Genomic DNA, 21254 nt, shown 5'->3' with positions numbered 1-21254 from the left:
GGATCCATGTTGTCTAGCCTGGATAATAAGAAAAGCTGCATCACAATAACAGATGACCCTCCTAGCTAAATAAGCACTTCCTGTTGCTATAGAAATGTGAGCCTCAGACATCAAAGACTACCTCAAAATGCATCCCCAATGCTTCTATGCCCAGCAAATTAGAAAGAATTTCAGAGTAGCCTATCATTTATTAATCAACCATGTTCATACTTTCACTTGGCAGAAAATATAAAATGCGCTGCTAGCTAGAGAATAGAGAACAGACCACCAAGGTGTCACGCTATTTAGCCATTTTGCCAACGCACCATCAGTGACATTAACACACTGCTTCAATCGTTACTCTCAAATATATTCCTTCTCCGCTTGAATTCAGAAAGTGCCCTCACTGACGTGCTAAGTGCTGCGCAGTTTAAAATCAAGGTTGGATGGTATGGATTTATGATTATAAGAAATTGCTTTTGGTGGCTCTGCACTGCTTGTGGTCTGACTACAAACTGTGTGATGTAGTAAGATACCATGAGTAGAAAAAGTCTCCTTATCTTTTTTGCTCTGCAGCCTGAGCTGAATCTCAGCAGCCTTAGGCAGGTTCTATCGCACCAGTCACTTTGGCACATATAATGAAAATGCTCATGATAAGTGAGCCACACAAAATCAATCCACTAAGAAGACACACCTATGGTAATGCACTGCAAAAATGTGTTACTCCAACGCGAAAGACGTGTGAATAACTCTCCCTTCCCAGTCAACTTTTGAAATGGAACAGACCATTTTATATTAGGAAATATTGTTTTTACAGCACTCAGATATTTAAAAAATAAATTTAGATAAATTTAGATAGATGAAATCTGGTATAAGCCTCGACCTAAAATTCAATCCATCTTAAATCAGCTTCTGTTAATGAGTCCCCCCTCTACTGTACAAGTCCAGAAAACACAAGGTTATTTACAATCTTGCAGTTAGTGTTTTGTAATTTGTCCTCACGCTGGGATTACACCGACTGGACCCCTCCTGTAGTAGGCTTAGAGGTTCTGGCAGTTCAGATGGGGAATTTATGAACAGTGAATGGCTCTAGCCCTGAAGACCCTTTGGTTTCCATCAATGAACTGCAATCTATGTAACAGTGATTTCATTTGTTTGTTTGTACACACATTGATTTGAAGTAGGGAAACAATACTTTTTAAGTTTCCAGGACTCATTTTCATTAAAAATACGTAATACCAATAATTACTAACCCTGTTTCTGAAATAAGAATACAAAAAATATTCCTATGGAAATGCTTGTTTCACGAGCCACGGAACCTTATTTTCCCCATTAGGTATTAGGTCCCGAATTCACCATTCAAGCACACTTCAAGCAATACAGAGGCTTTACTGTTCTTTGACAGGGGCATGCACATTTGTTTCTATGCTATGATGTCACTTTCATACATGAGGAGTAAATGATATTTTAGGTAATTTTGGCCATAATGTACAGAAGCTATGAGCCTCGCTAGGACAAGCACATTGAAAACAGACAGATGGATGATTCATTGTGACCAAGAATTAAAAGAACAGATATTTTAGTAAGTCACCTTGCCCAGAAAAACAACAATTGGAGCACATACTGTTTATAAATGATCTTTAATTCTGAAGCCTTTTAGTTACAGTACAGAGGGACAAATGATTGTTTGTTCTTTGCTCAACGGATACAATTATAAACTCTAATAAAACATCACCATGAAAAGTAATTTTAAAAAGAGCTCACAGTTTTGTTTTGCACAAAACGAATTATAATAATATAAAACTATAAAGGACCATTACATGGGGTAAAATGATTAATCCTGAGTTGACTGAAACCATTGATCACAAAAAACCAAAGCCAATGTCTAATTCCTTAGGAACATTTTCTATTTCCAAAGAAATACATTAGAAAATGAGAAAAGTTATTAATGAGAGGTTTCATCTACCCTGGCTCATTTTGTTCTTAGAAGCTAATTCATCCAAGGATCTCATGGTTTTATTATGAAATGCAAAGATCAAATTAAAACATTCAAAATAGCAGAGAAGAGATTTACAGTGAAGATTGAGATAACCAAATTTTGTCTCTTTCCTAAGTGCTGAAAGATCTGGAGATGAAAGGTTCACTAACAATGGAGCAGACTGTGGACTGTAAACAGACACTATTGCAACCAAAGATACCCACAAATCCCAAGACAACCTGAAGCTGAAAAAGACACAATGAACTGAGCCAGGAAAGGATCCTCTTTTCAGAATAAAAAGACTGGGAAAAAAAAATACCGAAAACTCAAGTTAAGTAAGGATGCCAAGTGCAGTGTGAATGAATGAATCTTTGTGAAAGATAAACATTGTATAGTTTAAAAAACAATCCGTGAGATTGGTCTTTTCATTACAGAAAGAGAAACACATTTATTGCAAAGCTCTACCAGGTATTCTGAATTTGACTGAAAGGTGAAGACATAGTGTTTATTATCAACATCTTGAGAACTTAAAGAGTTTGATTTTATTAATAAATTATTGTACTTTAACATTAATGATACCTACAGTATATGGATTTTTGTATAGCTACTGACAATTCTGGTCACCACAACTTTACTTATGTTCAGTACAGGTCAGATATAGGTAAGCCTAGATCAAAGAACTGGAGGAAATGGTACAGGTGGCTGCATACTGTATAGTGAAGAGAACTTTAAGTACAAGATATAAACAGACAGAGACTTGTGTGAAAGATGCCATATGGTAATGAAATTACCCGCTACATTGTGAGTAGGTGATTACAAGACTTCAAGACAGCTTATCACAAAGCTTTCAGCCACTTCTACAGTCTCATCAGCTGTTGAAGGAACATCACCATGAATAGGAGCCATCTTGTACAGGCCAGTTATCTCCAGCACTGTAGAACTTCTTCTTGAAGGACAAAAACTGCCCAGGTATATGAGACGTTTAAAAAAGGGGCATGTTTTTCATAGATGTAGAAATATTACCTAAATTTTCTGGTATCCACTGTACAAAAGGGCTTTGTTTTGATACATTATTAGGTGTAGGGAGTATGGTTGCAACCACTTTAGCATGAGGTTTGTGTCTCAAATGATAAAGAGAAGAGAATTAAGTGCAGGCTGGTAATCTATCAATAGCTCTATGACTGTGTAAGTCTGGGAGAAATGCAAATGAATGATTTTAAAGATGACAGAATATCTATAAGGTTACAATGAAAAGACTGCATTTGAGATTTTCAAAACCACATGTGTGCTGAATACCACAGCTTTTGAGTTTCCTTTGATATCGCTACTGACACTTTTATCTCCCTGATAGTCATCTCTCAACATAGGGAAGACCTAGGGGACTTGTTTCAATGCCTTTCAATATGGCATGTTTCCAGAGGAGTCAGGTCTGCTGTTTTGCAAAATCCCTATTCAAATCATCAGAGAATTTCAACAACTGTCTAAAATTACACCGAATTGTTAATTACTAGTTACTTAGATGCTCCTCAGAAGATTTACCTGTTTCTCAGTTACACCCATGAATTGAAATGAGCAAGTCAGGATTCTAAGCATTCTAGAACCGTATTCATCTTTACATTGGTCCTAGAGAAATTAATTATTCTAGTGCACCACAGGATAAAGTTAGAATGCATTTTTCCCCAAAACTATAGAACAGTAAATCATTATTGAATATAAAGTTCCATTACAAATGTTTTGTTTTTGCACCCCATTGATTCTCAAGATGTAAGTAGAGATCAGCATCAAAACATAGGGGGGGTTAATACTTCATAACTTTAGTTTCAATGGCGTTGCAACAGTAGTTCAGTAGTTACAGTACTGAAGCATATGCTGAGACCAAAAAATCATGATCACAAAAAAGTGAACCATAAAGGTGCCCCCAATAAAAAGCAGAAAGACAAAACCATCACAGTTTCCAAATGGAATAAAACTGGAGATTGTGTTATCTAGAACAAAAGAGTGAGAAAAGTGACAAACGAAAGAATGATATTTGGTCCATCAGGCCTGTTTGGTAGTTAGTAGGTATTTGTATCCAAGCATCTCATCCAGCTGTCTCTTGAATTGGTTTCGACACAGCGGCTGGGGAGCTTGTTCCATACTCCCACAACCCTCTGGGAAACCCTCTCGGTTTCAAACGCACTTCCGAATTCCAAATGTGCCCTCTGGTCTGCATTTCACAGCACGTTCTGATCTGTTCTTTTTACTACCATTAACAATAGAAACAGGAAATAAAACCAGAAGATTGCAAATGAAACACATTTTTTGCTATTCGACTCTTTTCTTTTTAATTGGTTTGAATGCGGAGACAAGGTGCATGGGCGTGCAGCTGACATGCATTACACTGCAGCCGCCTTGAGTTAGGCCACAAATAGTGCCAAAAATACAAACACCTTGTCCCATAGTGTTAACTTACTGTATAACACTGCCCTTGGATATGTGCAGACAGAAGGTATGCAGTCTTTGTACTTGTGCCTTGACCATCCATATAAAAGAATAGTGCACAAAAATGGGTGGACACTAAAAGGCATGAGACTGTTGGACCACTGACCACAGCGTTCTAGTCCACAAGCCGGGCTGGCAGATGTCACAGTCCGATCAGTGTGGATCAATAACAAGTCCACAGTCCAAAACTGTACCTCTTTACTGTACAGTATATGGGTGTGAATGTTAGAAGCTCATAACTGGTCAACTATGATCATAGTTCAATGCAAGCAAACAACTAGGATAGACATTCCAAAAACTCTAATCTGTAGAAAGTCACATTACTTATCAGTTCACTGCGTGCATGCATTGTATTGCATTAGAAACAGATGCTTACTGTATATTTTTCTATCTTTCAGCAGCCAGCTGGGAAAAGAAGTTTCATTTTGCTGTTCTTGAGGACATGGTGACAGTGGTCACAGTGAGAACACAGATTATCTGTTATAAAACTGAGGGTCACAAGGAAATGATTCAAAAAATAAAACATAAATATAATACATTATACCATTTCTATTAAAACACTAAAAAAGAAAAACATGTATATGCAAATAAGAAGTGGACTGTCCTTCTCTCTTAAACAGATATTTTTGTGTTATTTTCAACATAAATTATTAAAAGAAAACGACTGAACCAGCATCAACTTTCTTTTGCAAGGTCACTCAGCTTTACTTTCTCCAGTATTTGGTCTCCTAGGAAATGAGCCCTAAAACAAAAAAATAAGGCCCAGGTGCATCTTACAGTACAAACAACTGTTTTCTATCTGACTAGAAAAGAAAAGCACATATAACACCTCCTTATGGTGTTAACTCAGCATCTTCTTGTACCTTATCTAAATATTATCTAACACCTTCATGCAATATGTCTAATTTGGCTATTTATAATTTTAACTTAAAATAGCAGGCTACTTTCATATGGTGTGTGATCCATTAAATGGTCTCACTCTAAACCCAATTATCTTAAAAATCTGTCAACCTGTTCCAGATAGCAAAACTCTCGGTGGATTTAATAAATAGCTGAGACTAACGCCGGTGCGCTTGCTTGGGAAGATGGCAGCTCTCGAAAAGCTCAGAGGAGATTCCCTACTGGTGCTGGCAGAAGAGCCCCAGCAGGGTTAGAGGGAACTGTGCAGGGACTCACATTGCTGATGCTGTACGTACTGAAGTTGAGCTGACTGCACTGCTCATGAATCTGGAGAGGGAGAACTCAGTGCTGGTCTGTTCTTCTGCACCTGATCCACTATTCCAGCAAACCTGCACTGAAACCGAGATCAATTTTGCTAATAATTAATAAAAAACTGATATACTTTTGGACAGCGGTAATGTTTTTTTCTTGCTGTTTTGGTGGTTTTTAGACGTGTCGGGTGAGAGTTCCACTTTTTTTCGTAACTCTTAAAAGACATTTAGTTACAAATTCTTTCTGAAAACATACTATGCTTCCAGCACATAACACTGCAAATGTTAACTGTCTGTTTTACGCTTCCATACAAGTAATCCAACATTTTCCTTTTTTATTGTCCTTATAACTTTTTTTATCTTTAACTCAGATGCCTAACATCTAAAAATACCCATTCCCTGAAGCAGTAAATCTGTATACAATGTAATGAGTTCCCTACTTTACGTCTTCAGTAGGCCTAAACCGATATTCTCGGCATTATTCTGTGATTCATCATCCACCTACAGAATTAACAAGTAGGACTCATTGCTCACAAACTGTAACATTCGAATTGTTGACTTGAGATGGGCAGAGACAGGGCAAGGCAATCTCTACTCCCATGGGTCTGATGGTTTGAACGTGTACTGTATACTAAATTTCTAATTAATTTTTTTTTCAATTTCTTAAAAATTAAATAATTTTGTTTTAAAAAAGGAGCACTTTAGATTAAGTGGTACATAGAAAGGGCTGAATGGAACACACTGCAACACATTGGTGAAAACTCCAGTGTTAAGTACTATACTCTCTTTTAAGTTCTAGTCTCCCTTCCACAAATATTGTTCAATCCCAGTTTGCTTTGCTTTTTCACATTGCTTGCACAATTTTTCATACAGTAAACTCTCTGTTTAACAGACAAAAGCTGCTAAAGGGAATTATGTCTATAAAATCATAAATACCAGACTTTGGCCCACAATAACTGGGAAATGAACAATTAATGAAGCAAAGGTAAAAATAACTACTACATAGTTTTAAAATTCAGGAATATCCATCGTGCTGAATAGGGGTAGGTCAATTGCCTACAATGGGTGCTGTCTTTGATAGGCTTTGTTGAATTTTAAACAGTATATTTAAAACACATTAAAAAAAACTACCTGTCATGCACATCTACTTCAGTAGATGATAGCAAGGTTGCTAATATTAAATATTATTTAAAGTTATTTTTAGGCTCGCTTTAAAGGAAAACTATGAAATTGGCACAATGGATGCCAACTTTAACACTGGCTTCCTAATAACACCACACCAAAGTGTCTCATTATAGCTTCGACTTCAGGCCAGTATCCAATATACTGTATAATGGCTACTCCATGCCTGCAGATAAAGCCTTTGTCACACTACAGGACTCGACACGACTTCTGGTCGGAGAGCATGTCAAATTTAAAGACTGCAGTTGCTGAATCTCGCTGCCTTTTCTGTCCTAGAGGGTGTACAAATATACTACTAGGAAATCGCAGAGGGTGACTAATGACACGACTCCCTCACGGCTTTTCATCACGGTTCCAAATCTCGCAGTGCGCCGCGAACGTACCGCGAGGTCGCCTCATTCTGGCAGCCAATCAACGTGGAGCACACCGGAATAAGAGGAGGAGCACCGCACGAAAGTAAACCAATAACAAACACGAAACGACAAACACGAAACACCGAACAGACGTCTGTGCTGGTCCCATAGTTCAGCGAGCCTCCCTTCCATTTGCACAGTCCAAAACACTCGCTTTCCTTCTTTCCTTGCGGCCGCATTTGTATGCATTGTACTTCCGGCTGAGCGCTCATTGGCTGTTGACTGTCGCAGAGCCCACCCCTACGGCTTGCGACTCGCTTGATTTTGTCCTAGCGAGTCGCAGAGAGTCGTAGGGGCTGTTAAGAGCGCTGTGACTGAGTCGCTGGGGGTGTCACACTACACAACTGACGGTAACGCGTGCTGCGACTCTTTATAATTCGCTGTGATTTTTTTACGATTATGTAAATGAAGGCTACGACTGAAAATCCTAGGAAAAGTCGTGTAGTGTGACGCCGGCTTAAATGACACATACAGATGTAGAGACAAACTAAGAAAAGACAATGTGAATTGTGATCAGATTTTAAATTAAATTGAGAGTCTGCGCTTGTTTTTTTTTTTATTGATTCAGTATGTGAGTTACAATGGAAGAAGCAGAGGTTAATTTCCCACTGAAAAGCTGAAGAAAGAAGGCTCAGCAACTGAAAGATTGTGATTTTTCTTTCGACTTTCACCTGATTTAGGCTCAACAACCCCAAGTTTGCGTTTTCTTCCTTCTACTTTTCAGCATAGAATTAACGTCTAATTTTTTATATCGATCCAGTCTTCTACGAAACTGGTATTGAGAAGGATAAGTGAAATCCAGAGACAGGCTATGTGTAACTACAGACATGTCTTTATTTCTTTCTTCAATATGCCAATGCATACTGTTCAGAAACAGATGTTGCAGTGGTTGACCTCTGAAACAATCGTATCAGGACAGTCAATTAATATGAAAAATTAGCCCTGAATAAACATTTACTCTGGACTTATTAATTCCTGCATTTCTCTGAGCTATCCCATTAATATCCTGAGCAGCAAGAAAAAAGGGGAGTTGTCAATGGACGTTTAATGAAGCACAAGAAAGTGGCCTAGTGTTTATTTATAGATAATGGTCCTTCTCTTTTTGAAAGGGATAATCTGTGGATAATGTAGTACATTATGAATAATGACCCAGCTACAGATATGTCGAGCGTTGATTTCTGCTGATAAACCAGTGTCAAAAGGCCTGGTCTTGAAATTGACTGGTGTAATGGCATTTTGAAACATTAACATCTCTCTTCCTCACTGCTTTCAAATATTACCAGACCATTTAACCACAAGATTGCATGTTACTTGTTTTCTTTTTGAAATATGTGCTTTTATCTGCCCTTCCATTCTCTAACCCCTTTCCCAATACTTCTAACCACTTTCTGTTCTCGGACCAAGGAGGGTTAAACCCCAGACAGGAAGCTAGTCCATCACAGGGCACACACAGACACAGACACACACACTCCCCCCAGGGTCGATCTTCCCAGAAGCCTACAGTACTAACCTACCAGTATGTCTTTGGACTGTGGGAGGAAACCAGAGCACCCAGAAGAACCCCAAGACAACACAGGAGGAACGTAGAAACTCCGCACAGACAGCACCCCAGGTTTGGAATTTACCCCACTGCCCCAGCGCTGCCAGGCAGCCATGCTAACATGGCTGTCTGTGTTTTTATCCCCACTCAATTAAAATATGTCAAAAGAATGGCCGACTGACCGATATTTTCAACTTACAGTAAGTTAACAACGTTGTTTCACGTTCTCCAGGGTATCTCTAATAAACTACTGTACAACTGATAAATGACAATCTGTAATCTATATAAGAAGTATACAATCAATATAAAACTAAACACGGTTTTCTTCAGAATACCTCTTGCTTAAATTAGCCCAGCCCTTTTTCCCTTTATATGAATTATGTCAATAAATATATTTTTTTTCCTTCATTTTGTATGTTTCATGTAAAGGCAAAATAACAACAACAGGTTTCAGTGATTAGAGAGATAAACTCCATTGTAACACATGGATTTGGTTTTATTTTGAGAAAGCCACCACTTCTGTTTTTTAGCATTTTTCCAAACTAAAACGTAAATACTCGTAAACAGGTATTTGAAACAGAAACAGACAGAACATATTTTCTTTCTTGCTATAAAACCCAGTAAATTATATATAGACTGTTAGGTCAAGGAGAGGAACAATCGCTGAATCATTTATGCAATACATACATTAAATAGCACTACTGAGAAGCCACACATGTGAGCGAATGAGATCTGATTAGCAGTATATTGCAGGGAAGATAAAAGGAAGTCACTTGTAATAAAATGCTTTTTTGATAATGTTCTCTCCAACTGCTTCAGGCTAGTGATCCATAACTTATTATCCAAAAAAGTGAAGAATAAAAGTGCTATTGAACTTTTCTTACTTTCTTCATTAATTTTCCACAGAACACTATTTGCTACAGCCATTCTGTGATGAATTTGCAGAGAGCCTTTTTCTGAAAAATCTGCTGTGTGTGCCTATAAAATGTTTTATGCATCTGATGAAAATGATAGAGTTCCTTTTGCCATTTGGAAAACACACTGAACGCTGCAAACAGAATACGCTAACAAGTTAATCAGATTGTAATCAAAGGGTCACTCAGTGTACAAGACTAAAAATCCTTATTAGGTTAATGGGCAAACTGTGGAACAGGAGCTTTTATCACTCACCCACAGACAGTGGTATGGCCATATGGCTGCAGGTTCTGTGACAAAGATTCAGACTCAAATATGAACCTCCACCTGAAAATTGTTAGGTTCCTTTATGATGTCTGCCTCCTTTCTTAATCTACAGTATTTCAGTCCAAATGCTTCTTAGATGCAGATTTTACTTTTCTCACAAACGTTGAAAGATTAATCATAAACCTAATGAACGACAAACCTGGACACACTGGAAACCACTGACCTTTCATTTGAATTCATACATACAAAACCCAAAATAAAAGCACAATGAAGCTGATACATACTGTACAGTAGCATGTGCTGTATGTGATATTCACAATGAAATGGCATTGTAGTATCATACCCATGAAAATGCATCATTCTATGTAAATATTTCAAAGAATGGAAGATACATTACAGGGGTTTATTATGTTGGTTTGTGCGGTAAATGAGCCAGAGGCATTAAAGAGAAGTAAAGAAATGAAGAAAAAAATCATTGGTGCCACCTTTGTACTGCAAAGCCTTTCCTTTATGAATCTTGATAATCCCAAGCATAGTATCCTTCTCCAGCCATCTCAGCCCAGTTCCTTGGGAACAAAGCAGGATTCCCTATTTCCTTCACAATGTAACATTCCATTTCCTATGCATGGAAACCGACATATACATTAATTAATACTTCAGCTGTTTGCAAGTGTAATTGCATTGTAAAACATATCTGGATTAAAACATAAAATAATGCTATTAGATAATACTTCAGCTTCAGTACTTCAGTCTTTTATTACAATTATTACAGTCTAAAATTAAAACATTTCACCCCTTAGACTGCCAAGCAAGCAGTGTATATTTTACAGATACTATATTCAAGACCTGCTTTCACCTGCAAAAAAAAAACAGTGACACTGTTTGAACTCCACTTGAAATACTGGATTTCCACAGCACTAATGAATTTGATTAAACACACTCTTCAGTTCTGTCACTCTCTTGTCAACATAAATCAAATCTGTAACAAAAGCATGCTGACATCATTAACACTCTCTGGGCAGAGAAAGGAAATGTGCCTCTGTGGGCATTTTTTTCCCTATCCATTCTAGTTTTCCGAATTAAGCAGGACAGGGTGTATATTTCTTACTACGCAACCTCTAAACAAATTAAAACAGGGGCTTGAATTATTAGATATGTTTTTCTTTTTAATAGGGTGGGTTAAATCTCACCGTTTAATTGCAGCGAGACGTTTTGTATAAAGTGGTGAAATCCCTTTGCACAAATCTGCAGTCGTGTAATGTAATCTTTCATTTGGAGCTCTTGAATAGACAGTCTCTTGAGGTCCTTTTCTTTCAGTTATAAATGGTACCCTAAGTCATTCCATCTGGGATACAGCAGCATGACGTGAGCGAATTCACTGCTTTAACCCGGTTCGAAGTACAAAGGCACAAAATACATAAATGACTTCCCCTGGGTGTAAAAACATATCTTGAAAATAAATCCACAGCTGAACTAAGAAATTAAACCAAGACTCAAAGTGTCCCTGACCTCCAGTTTTACTGACAAATATAGGAAAGAAAGAAAAATGGGATAGAAGAGGCAACTACTGTATATAGGGGAGTATCTCTTCCCACCCTATTAGCATACTTGACAACTTGGAACGCCACACAGATGAAAGCAGAACCAGGATTCAATTGCCTCAAAATGCTTTTGATGCAGCAGAATGTGTGTGCAATAGCCTTCCTACTTTAAGTTCAAGGTAGAGAGGGATCTTGTGCTGGGTGAAATGTTAGCCTTTTCTTATTTGGAACCTTTTTTCGTACTGCTGCACCAAAAAAAAAAAAAACTGAACTTGTGCGTAAGCCAATGGTCCAGCTACTTAATATTTAAAGGTGTTTCTTTTCTTAAGGTGCCCTAAGGGTTTGATAATAAAACACTTTGCTTATCAGTAGAAGTTTAACAAGAAAAACTGGTTACCTTCACTATTTGTCTTTTTTAAATAAGTTCAGTCACGTTGTGTTTTAACTTGGGAGAGAAAAAAAATTGCCAGTCTTTAACAAAATGTTTTTTTATACCTTTCTGACATGAAATACACTCTTGTGTGCTTAAAGTATATTATTTCTACAACCCATCCATTATCAGGAAGCCAGATGTGTGTTATACATACAGTATGTTTTGATATATTGTACATATTGTATTTTGATAGCCATTTTGATTTTGAGCATTGAAGGCATTCACACTTCATGAAATATAGCTGACAATGTGATGAAGAGATTCGAGTACAGCGTATGAGTTGTAAATTACTCCACAGTACTCCATAAACTCAGTTAAAAAATATTTTGATCTGCAGTGTTGCGATACGTATTTTACAATTCACTGAATACTTCTTCATACCCTGCAAGAGGTCAATGGAACCCCTGTTTCGATCTATACCATCTTATAATAAATACTTAATCATAAAGTAAAGAGTAGCTTCTTCAAGACGGCTGAAACAAGGTTCATTAGCTACTGTGATATTTTCTCCTAAACATTTCTCTGCAGACACTAGCAATCATTTTAGTTATTATAAAGCATTGACCAAGACATCTGAGACATGCATTTCAAACTGGCATCTCCGGACTGGTCTATGTACAGTATAGTAACAGCTCATGATTATTCAATCATCCATTCTCTGACCACTTTTCCAATTCAGGATCGCGGAGGAGCCAGAGTCTGTCCTGAAAGGCAACGGGCACAAGGCAGGGTACAACCTGGATGGGATACCAGTCCATCACAGGGAACACACAGACACGTAGACACCCACACACACACACACCAGAGCCAACATCTTTGGCCTGTGGGAAGAAACCAGAGGAATCAGAGGAAACCCAAGGAAAAATAAAGAGAACACACAAGCTGCATGCTCCACCCATGATTATTCAAAGCAATCCAAATCCACCTGACTTCTAGGCTTTGGGGGAAATTGCTAAGGAAAGACTGTGAGCTGACTTGTATTCCACAGAAATTCTTAAAGCAGTAATTAAGTTAGGGGGGTGTTCCGGTAGTCCTTTTCAATGTTGTCTTTTTTGACTCTGATGGAATTGGATGTGTATTTGGGACAATAGCCTGCAAGTTTTAAAGAGGTCCGCCGTTACGGAAGAAAACATGGTGTTAAAATGAAACAGGATCTCAAAGTGAAATTTGCAGCTCTTCCCTACAGTGGGAACAATTCGCGTTCTGCAGATTCAATTAGCCGCAGCTTGGCCCCCAAATGAATTCACCGATCGCCGTCAAAGGTGCACATTTTCAAGACAGGAGCTTGCGCTCAAGCCTTTGCAAACTCCCGAGTTGAAAAGGAGCACCCATTTAACATTCTGCTCCTTCAAGAGTAGGGCGAAGTAAACCGGCTCTGGCATCATAATGGTCGCGCTATCTCACATTAAATACCCGTGGCTACAGCGCAAGAGGAAGTTGATGAAAACTACTGTAGTTCTGTTAAAGTCGAGAGACCGTATTTTCTATTTTCCTTTTTTTGCTAGTCATTCCTTTTGATCCTCATTCTACAACCTGCCGCCCTATCCCTGAACCGATGTTGTCCTTTAATTGGATTTCTTTTCATTCCCCATTAAGCAAAGATTATTGCATTCCAGATATCAAATCCTCCCTCACTTGACAGTCGGACAGATCGCAACCCTTGATTGGGTAAAGACGGCTTATGACTTTTGGAACAGATAATGCGACTCACGTGTCCTAATGCCCAGGGCTTTTTAATGCACAGGTGACAGCGTCGTTCAGAGGGCTGTGTTGCTGGTAACTATTTTTAGTTTGAAGAGGAAACACAAAGCACGTTTTAGCAAAAAAATAAAAAGGGCATTTGCAGCAAAATCAGACAACGTTTTTTTAACAACACATTAGTCCTGTACTTAAGTGCAAGCTATTTTAAGATTATACGTTTTAAATATATGAAAGCAGTTTGTTTGTTTTTTGCTTGAGCGTTAAGTGCCAAACGTATCTCATCCATAGAGGCAACGTTTAGTAAGCCAGCAGCATAAAAAAAAACAATGTTTAAAACAAACTTAATAAAATATAGTTTTATACCTCATCGAAAGCCTCAACAAATGAATAGTTCTTATTGTACATTAATCCATTGTTTTGTAGAAACGTATGTCTTGGACAGCAACAATTCGAAACAGTATAAGTCGGGGTAGTTTTTTATATTAAATCATCTAAATATAATATAAGACAATATTTTAGGCAAGGAAAATTTGCACGGTGGTATTAATTCCCTGTTCGCTGGAGGCACGATCTCTTTACGTAGCTTATAAAACGGGGGAAAAGGCCAAATTATATAAAGCTGGCGAGGCTGACGCGCGGCGCACAAACCGCGAGCGGCGGTTCCGCGCAGAGGCTGAGCGTGAAGCCGGCACGTGCATCTTTGATTGCTAAACAAATACGGGCTTTAATTGTTGAGATCTGCACATTCTGCTCAGTCATTCGAGCATATAAAGGGAGCGCCTTATAATTATACTGTGTGCACATACAGTACACCTGCTCCGAGCGCTACTGTACATACGGAATGCCTTTCCGCTTCGGCTTAATTCAATATCTGGCGAGCAGACGTGGAAATTGAAACCCATCCATCACCCAGGGTCCCCGCTAAGCACTCGGTAGTAGGAAGGGTTCCGTTCCTGTCTTTCACTTCTCAAAGGGAATGTAACTTGTGTTACATACGGAATAATGCAGCCCTTAAAGCGAAAAAAAAAAACCTCTGATTCATTTACTAATCGCTTAGAGCCTTCCTGTGTACAGTACCTCACACAGTGCACACTGGGTGGCTATTCAGTTTTAAACGGGCAATCATTGCAAGATTCTGATGACAACAAAAGTGCTTTGTGTATAATTGACTTTGGATGATACAGTTGTTTCATTGCAGCGTCTCTCTTTGTCAATTATCAAGACTTTGCAAAGGCATCAGCAACTGATGCCGACTGAAACGTCAACACAAGCGAAGGTGTCAGTCCGAGGGCTGCATTCATTTTCCAGAAGCCACATCACACGCTGGTGTCCGAAATTATATTACGGTAGACCGAGACACCACTTGGGTACTGTATGTTTCGATTGCACTAAAACCACCACGATCTTCGTCGGTCCGTTCTGCCGTTCACGGTATCGCACATCACGTTTCTTTGTTTTTCCTCAGACCAGTTTCGGTTGTCGCTCACGACGTGCGCCGTGATGTATGAACCCTTCATCCAGCATTGCACCACGCGAATGTACTGTGAATACAAAGGCACGCTACACATTTCACGATCCGAGGCGAAGTATTCGATCCCGAACAGCCAAAAATATGAACGAGCTGATGGAGCACCAGACGTCGGTCACCGCTTGTACAGTCTGCGCAGCAAAAGAACGAACCACACGCGAAGAGAAAATAACCTAACAAAACAAGCGTAGGAAACAGAGATGGTCTTACCTCTAACAGCTTGGTCAACCACAGAGCATGTGAGCAGCAGGAATGCGGCTAATCCTGAAAAAGTGTCCGGGTCGACTCTTGGCTAAGCTTTGCTAAGAGACGTGCTGTATTTACACAGTAGGGAAACGTCTAGTGAGTGTGGACAGTGGTGAGACACATTCCGATCGCTACTGCCTGTACCTGAGAGTGATGCTGCAGAGCACCAAATGTCTCGAAAGATGAGAGGAAACTACACAGAAGAAAACAAGACGGCTCGAAGACCCGGCACGGATACTGGCTTCTGGAAGACGACGTGTCGTGCTCTTGCGTGTTACTCTGGCGACTCGCTGACCAATTATTCACCGCGATAAATACAATTAGGGCTTTAGCTCTTCACTGCACTCCACCTGTCGTGCAAAAAATGTAATGTATGCCACTTTATTTGAATGTGAAAATCGAAGGTAAAGGATTTGCCTACACGTTTCTTGTTTTTTCTTCGTTTATTTGCCTCTCATATGTGCAGCATACAGTATGATACAGTATGTTTATAGGGAGACGATACATAGACATTATAAGGTAAATGTATCAAACTTTAAGAAGCAGCACTTTTAATTTAACTAAACTTTTCTAATGAAATTAGATCCTGGGATTTATGTAAATGTATGTATTATTTATTACTCCCCTGACCGACTAGTAATAATATAACATTTTAATAGGGTCCTATATTGAAACAGGCTTTCTTAAGACTACGGTACATTGGCTATTGTCAACAGCAACTAAGCAAGTTTAATAATAATAACAACAACAACAACAACAACAACAACAACAACAACAACAACAGGGGTGGCATGGTGGCACAATGGTTAGCGTTAAAAACCGTCTGTCCAGCCTCAATTTCAGTTTATTTTAAAACACTCTTTTATAAGCATTTGTCCAGTAGAATGAGAAAGTGGATTATGCAACTAAACGAAACAAAAGTCCCTAGTCCATTACAAGACGACAGAGATAATTGTATTCTTATGGACTGGATGGAGGGTGGCACAGTAGTGCAGTGCGTAGCTTGCAGTGCTGGGGGCTGGGTTCTATCCTGAACATGAGTGCTGTCTGTGTGGAGTCTGCATGTTTTCCCCAGGTTCACATGGGTTCCCTCCTGGTGCTCCAACTTCCTCCCATGGTCCAAAGACATGCTGGCAGGAAAACTGGGTTCTGGGAAGATCGGCCCTGGGATGAGTGTGTTCGTGTCTGCATGTCTGCCCTGTGATGGACTGGTGTCCCATCCAGGGTGTATCCTGCCTTGAGGATTCTTCCCAGGGTAGGTTCTGGGTCACTGTGACCCCGAGCTGGATAAGCAGTTATTTAAAGTGATGTGGTGATGTGTTGTGAATAATAATATTATTTTAGGAATTAGCATTACCCGTGTACCACAGCTGTAGTTTTCAGAGCACCTCTCATTTACAGTTTTTGCTTCAATGACTTATTACTTGAATTTAATTAAATACATTGGAAAATTGATATTTGCTTTGAATATCAGTTCTTGTCGGTGTAATCCAGTATACTCATTAACCCTTACTCAACGAGACAGCAAGTTCACTAAACCCTTTTGACATATCTTTCTCTTTCTGAGGGTTTCACAGGTACAGTATCTGATCTACTTCCAAACACATAATCTAGTTTCCCATGAGCTTATCAAAACAGATGTCTAATGTGTATCAGCCATCCATCAAACTGATTTAACAAGGCCCTTTGCTGCCCTATTGAGTAGCACAAGACTGCAGCCGAGAATTTAAAACCCATCTCAGAATGCAATTTTATAATGGTGTAAATCCTACTGTCAAATGCAAGAGATTTCTAAAGAGCCATTGCTGCACCTTCAAATCCATCACATCTGTGGCCATCATATTCATTTGCCCGAGGAAAGACTATGGCATTATCTTATATTATGAAGATAATATTATTTAATTGGTGTCTTTTAAACTCTGAAAGCATTAACAAAATATTCAGTTCCATCCATTTTCTAACCACTTTATCTGATTCCTGTTCGCAGGAGAGCCTTTGCATATCCTGGCAAGCAACAGGTGCAAGGCAGGATACACCCTGGGCAGGATGCCAGTCCTTCTCAGGGCAGACAGACACACACACTCACACCAGGGCCAGTTTTCCCAGAAGCCAATTAACCTACCAGCATGTCTTTGAATTGTGGGAGGAAACCAGAGCACCCAAGGAAACGCACATGAACAGAGGGAGAACATGCAAACTCCATACAGACAGCTCCTCAGGTCCAGAACTGAGCCCAGGGTCCCAGTGCTGTAACGCAGCAATGGTAACCACAGCATCACCACTCAGTTTTCATTGTCAATAAATTCCTTTAATGTTAACAGAGATCTTTTGAAGGTGGGCACACCTTACTGAATAACCAGAAATACTGTATATGGTCATTAGAAACACAAATTCTGATTTGTGATTGTTCCCTAAACCTACAAGTCCCGACAAGGTGGGGAAAGTCTTGTGGAGACAACATGACATGGCATGAATTCTGCTGAGTTTTAAAAAGGGTTGTGATTACAATTAGGTGTGCTTAAACATTAAAACAAATCATAGAGAGTATTCCACCAGCCTGGTATTTATTTATCAGGAGAGAAATTAATCGTGGTCGAACCACCTCCCTTTTAATGGGCCAGAAGTATTCCCTTCTAAAATGACATAATGTAACGAAGAAGTGTCTGTGAGTGGTACTGTATACTATACACATTTTAAGAACGAAGGGATTATGATGAAACTCATTGACATCATATGATATAACCATTACTATTATCATGTTATAACCATGACAACCATGACTTAACAATGCATTAAATAGAAGAGATACAAACAAAGCCATACCTGGCAGCTATTTCCTGTGTTAGATGTACATGCTGATGCAGAAGCTCATTCAGGGTGCTGATAAGTATACTCTAAAAAAAAAAAAATCCCATTATATCTGATATGGTTATGGGGAAGTTCATTTTAAATTGTTACGTGTTACAGCTCCGATTTCTTGTTAGCTACTATTTAATAATTAATCACATTATGTAGTGAAAACACAAGGTGTGAAACTATGCAAACCATGCAGCCTTTCTTATCATAGAAAAACATGTCCATAAAAAGTGTCAGATTGAGTCAAGTACACTGCGTTTCTGCATCCAAGTAATCTGCCACTATTTCGGCTCCTTTGATAAAAATGGGGGTTGAGTCTCAAGAAGCTATTTTTTCAATTGCAATATCTAGTTAACAAAAGAAGCAGCCATTTGTTTTCCTGATGTAGTGGCAATATGATGTAGATTGCCTCTACGCCCGCTCAATCATGTCTATATCCTGCACCACACAGCTTGCTGATATGTTTAAAAGTACATTTATGACAGCTTTCAGACTATGCCCTGAGCGCCCTTCCATTACAATATGAACTCTTTATTAACTAACAGGAGAATAAGAAGCCTGAAAAGCAATGCACACAGGGAATATGTGAATTAGAGTAATCAATAAAAAATAATGGACCATTTTCAAGCCTTCATTCCTCCAGTGTCATACCACTAAATAGAGAGAAAATAAAGAAAAATATGCAATATTAGGAAGACCCAGCAACAAATGCTATTTGAGAATGTACCCAGTTTCCAGAGGAATTTACGTACAGTAAGTGTTCAGGAATATCGGCCTATAGTAACCCTGTATTTATCTTGCATTAAATCCACTCCAGTTTTAATTGTGTGTCATTTTAAAGCAAACCTTTAAATTCTAAACATTGTTTCATAATATGTAAAAAAACAGTATTTTAACTACAAATTTGCAGCTTTATTTTTACTGGTTAGTGAGATGTACTGTACAGTATAGACTAGAGATGGTATTTCTAATAAGTTGTTATGTACTGTAAAGGAACAGGTAAAGGTTTATTCCACGCTGAAAACGCGAAGAAAAGAAACACAACGTTTCGGCTGTGGAGCCTTCTTCGGGTGTGACCTGGGATAAACCTTTTCTTGTTCCTTTGCAGCCCACGCATGCTGACGCAGCTCCCTACTCGAACTACTTCATGTACTGTATGTTACCAATAACACAGAAAGAGCTTGATTAAAAAGTACTGTCGACTGGACACGCACTCCGTAATATACACACTCGCCGCGCGTTATGCTACACTAGACTGAAGCAAATTCGACTTTGGGCACAAACCTGCATTGGGTCCCACCGTAAAATCCATTGAGGAGAGGTGAGTTTCAGCTACCGTACGTGAGTAAAGAGCAAGTAGTCTGGCCAGTTCCTTCACGGATGAGTTCAGTGTAACGCGAATAATACATCACCACCAGGGCTCCGTTATACTTCATTCTCCCTACGCTTTCACACGTGTGTGGCAGCGTCTGTGTACAGCATGTTATTATATTTCACTGCAAATTGGAAGTAGCCCATATTGCGATAATGTCAGGGAAGCACCCGAATGATTTCAGTACTTTGCTATGGTTGGCCGATTTTAATTCGTGTTTAATGACTGAACAGCACACTGTTGGATAATAAAATATATAGTTATTTAAAGTTTTGTTAAAAGGTAATCCTTTCTAATTTATTTACTTTACTGCGTATATTTAAGTGTGTGGTATATGTGCTATTTAATTATTTGAATTATAGGGTTTTTAAAGTGTTTTCCTTCATCGTTATTACGTTTCTCTCCTCCTGTATAAAGGGGGGAGTCGCTCTGCTGCTGCTCTCTGTCTTGCTCCCACCTCTCCTCAGAGATCAACACACACCTGTACTGTATTAAAGGACAGTAAACCCTGGTGAGCCCTGGTAAACCCTCTTCTCACAGACACAGACAGGGCAAATAAGGGAGGATTGCCGGTGGTAATTCTCCGTTTTTATGCAAAGGCTACGAAAATGACATCTTATTTCATACATTGGTGGCTTTCACCTTTTTAATCTGCCAGTTTACAGTGTAAAATGTTGAAAATGTTGTTTTGTATATAAATAAAAAAACTATGAAAGAATGCAGGCATCTTTCACTTTTTTTCTGTGCTGTTGAAAGTCTATTTTGCACAGTAAGGGTTTCTTTGCATTTCATGTACATTTGCTCTCCATTTTTACAGGAAGATCCTTGTTTGCCTCTTTAACCTTCTCATACAGGAATTCTAACACAATGACTATTGACTGCAGCGTTCTGAAAAGCAGCCCACCATCAATGGCTTATTTTAATTTTCCATTTGGTGTAGCCTTCTGATTAACAGCTTCAGTTAGTGTGAGTGATGAAGCCAATTCATAGATGGGGAGTATTAGGAGGCCATGATTGGTAATGCCAATCATGGCCTTACCAAAGACCAATGGGAAATGTGGCCTGGACAATATAAATAATTTTTATTTAATTTTAATTTAAAAACAATTTTGAAGCTAGAGCTACCACTAAATAAGAACTACAACACACCTACAACTCACAAAAATCTGTACTTTATGATACTGTAGTTTCTCCTGGGTAAAAGCTACAAAAAACCTCTTGACAACAGAGGACAAATATCAATCATTTACAAGAGGTGAGTCAAAGTTAATTGTATCAAGACCTAGGTTTGAGTATATATTCTAAAAAAAAGGAGAAGAAAACTTACTTCTCACAGTTTTGCAAAACAGAATAATTTCTTAGTTGCAGAAAAATCAATTTTCCTTCTGATCTAATAAAAGTCATCATGATGAAACAGTATCTCAGAGTCTGCATGCCTGCATTATAATTCATTTAATATGTGCAAATGCTTCCCAAAATCTGAACATTATAGCCATTAGAGATATAGATTACTGTTGCCTTTTGTCTCATTCACTCCAAACAGCATTAAGAAAGGCTGATGGGGTTTCATATAAATTAGTTTATACACCTGAGTGCCAGGAAATCTGATCA

The 21254-nt window shown here is 38.7% G+C and overlaps 1 long non-coding RNA gene across 1 annotated transcript in view; it reads right to left on the bottom strand.

Annotated features, from left to right (window-relative positions):
• LOC148831723 (uncharacterized) overlaps positions 1–15580 on the bottom strand; it is a 75757-nt gene extending 60177 nt beyond the window's left edge. Inside the window, exon 1 of the long non-coding RNA XR_016091251.1 lies at positions 15380–15580. This is a non-coding gene — a long non-coding RNA (uncharacterized LOC148831723). The remainder of the gene's footprint in view (positions 1–15379) is intronic.
• Between the last annotated feature and the right edge of the window lie 5674 nt (positions 15581–21254).

Source organism: Atractosteus spatula, chromosome 6 (genome assembly GCF_055471065.1).
Source record: "Atractosteus spatula isolate fAtrSpa1 chromosome 6, fAtrSpa1.hap1, whole genome shotgun sequence".
Classification (NCBI taxonomy): domain Eukaryota; kingdom Metazoa; phylum Chordata; class Actinopteri; order Semionotiformes; family Lepisosteidae; genus Atractosteus; species Atractosteus spatula.
Note: the sequence above shows the minus strand (reverse complement) of the source record. Positions and strands in the feature narration are given on the sequence as shown.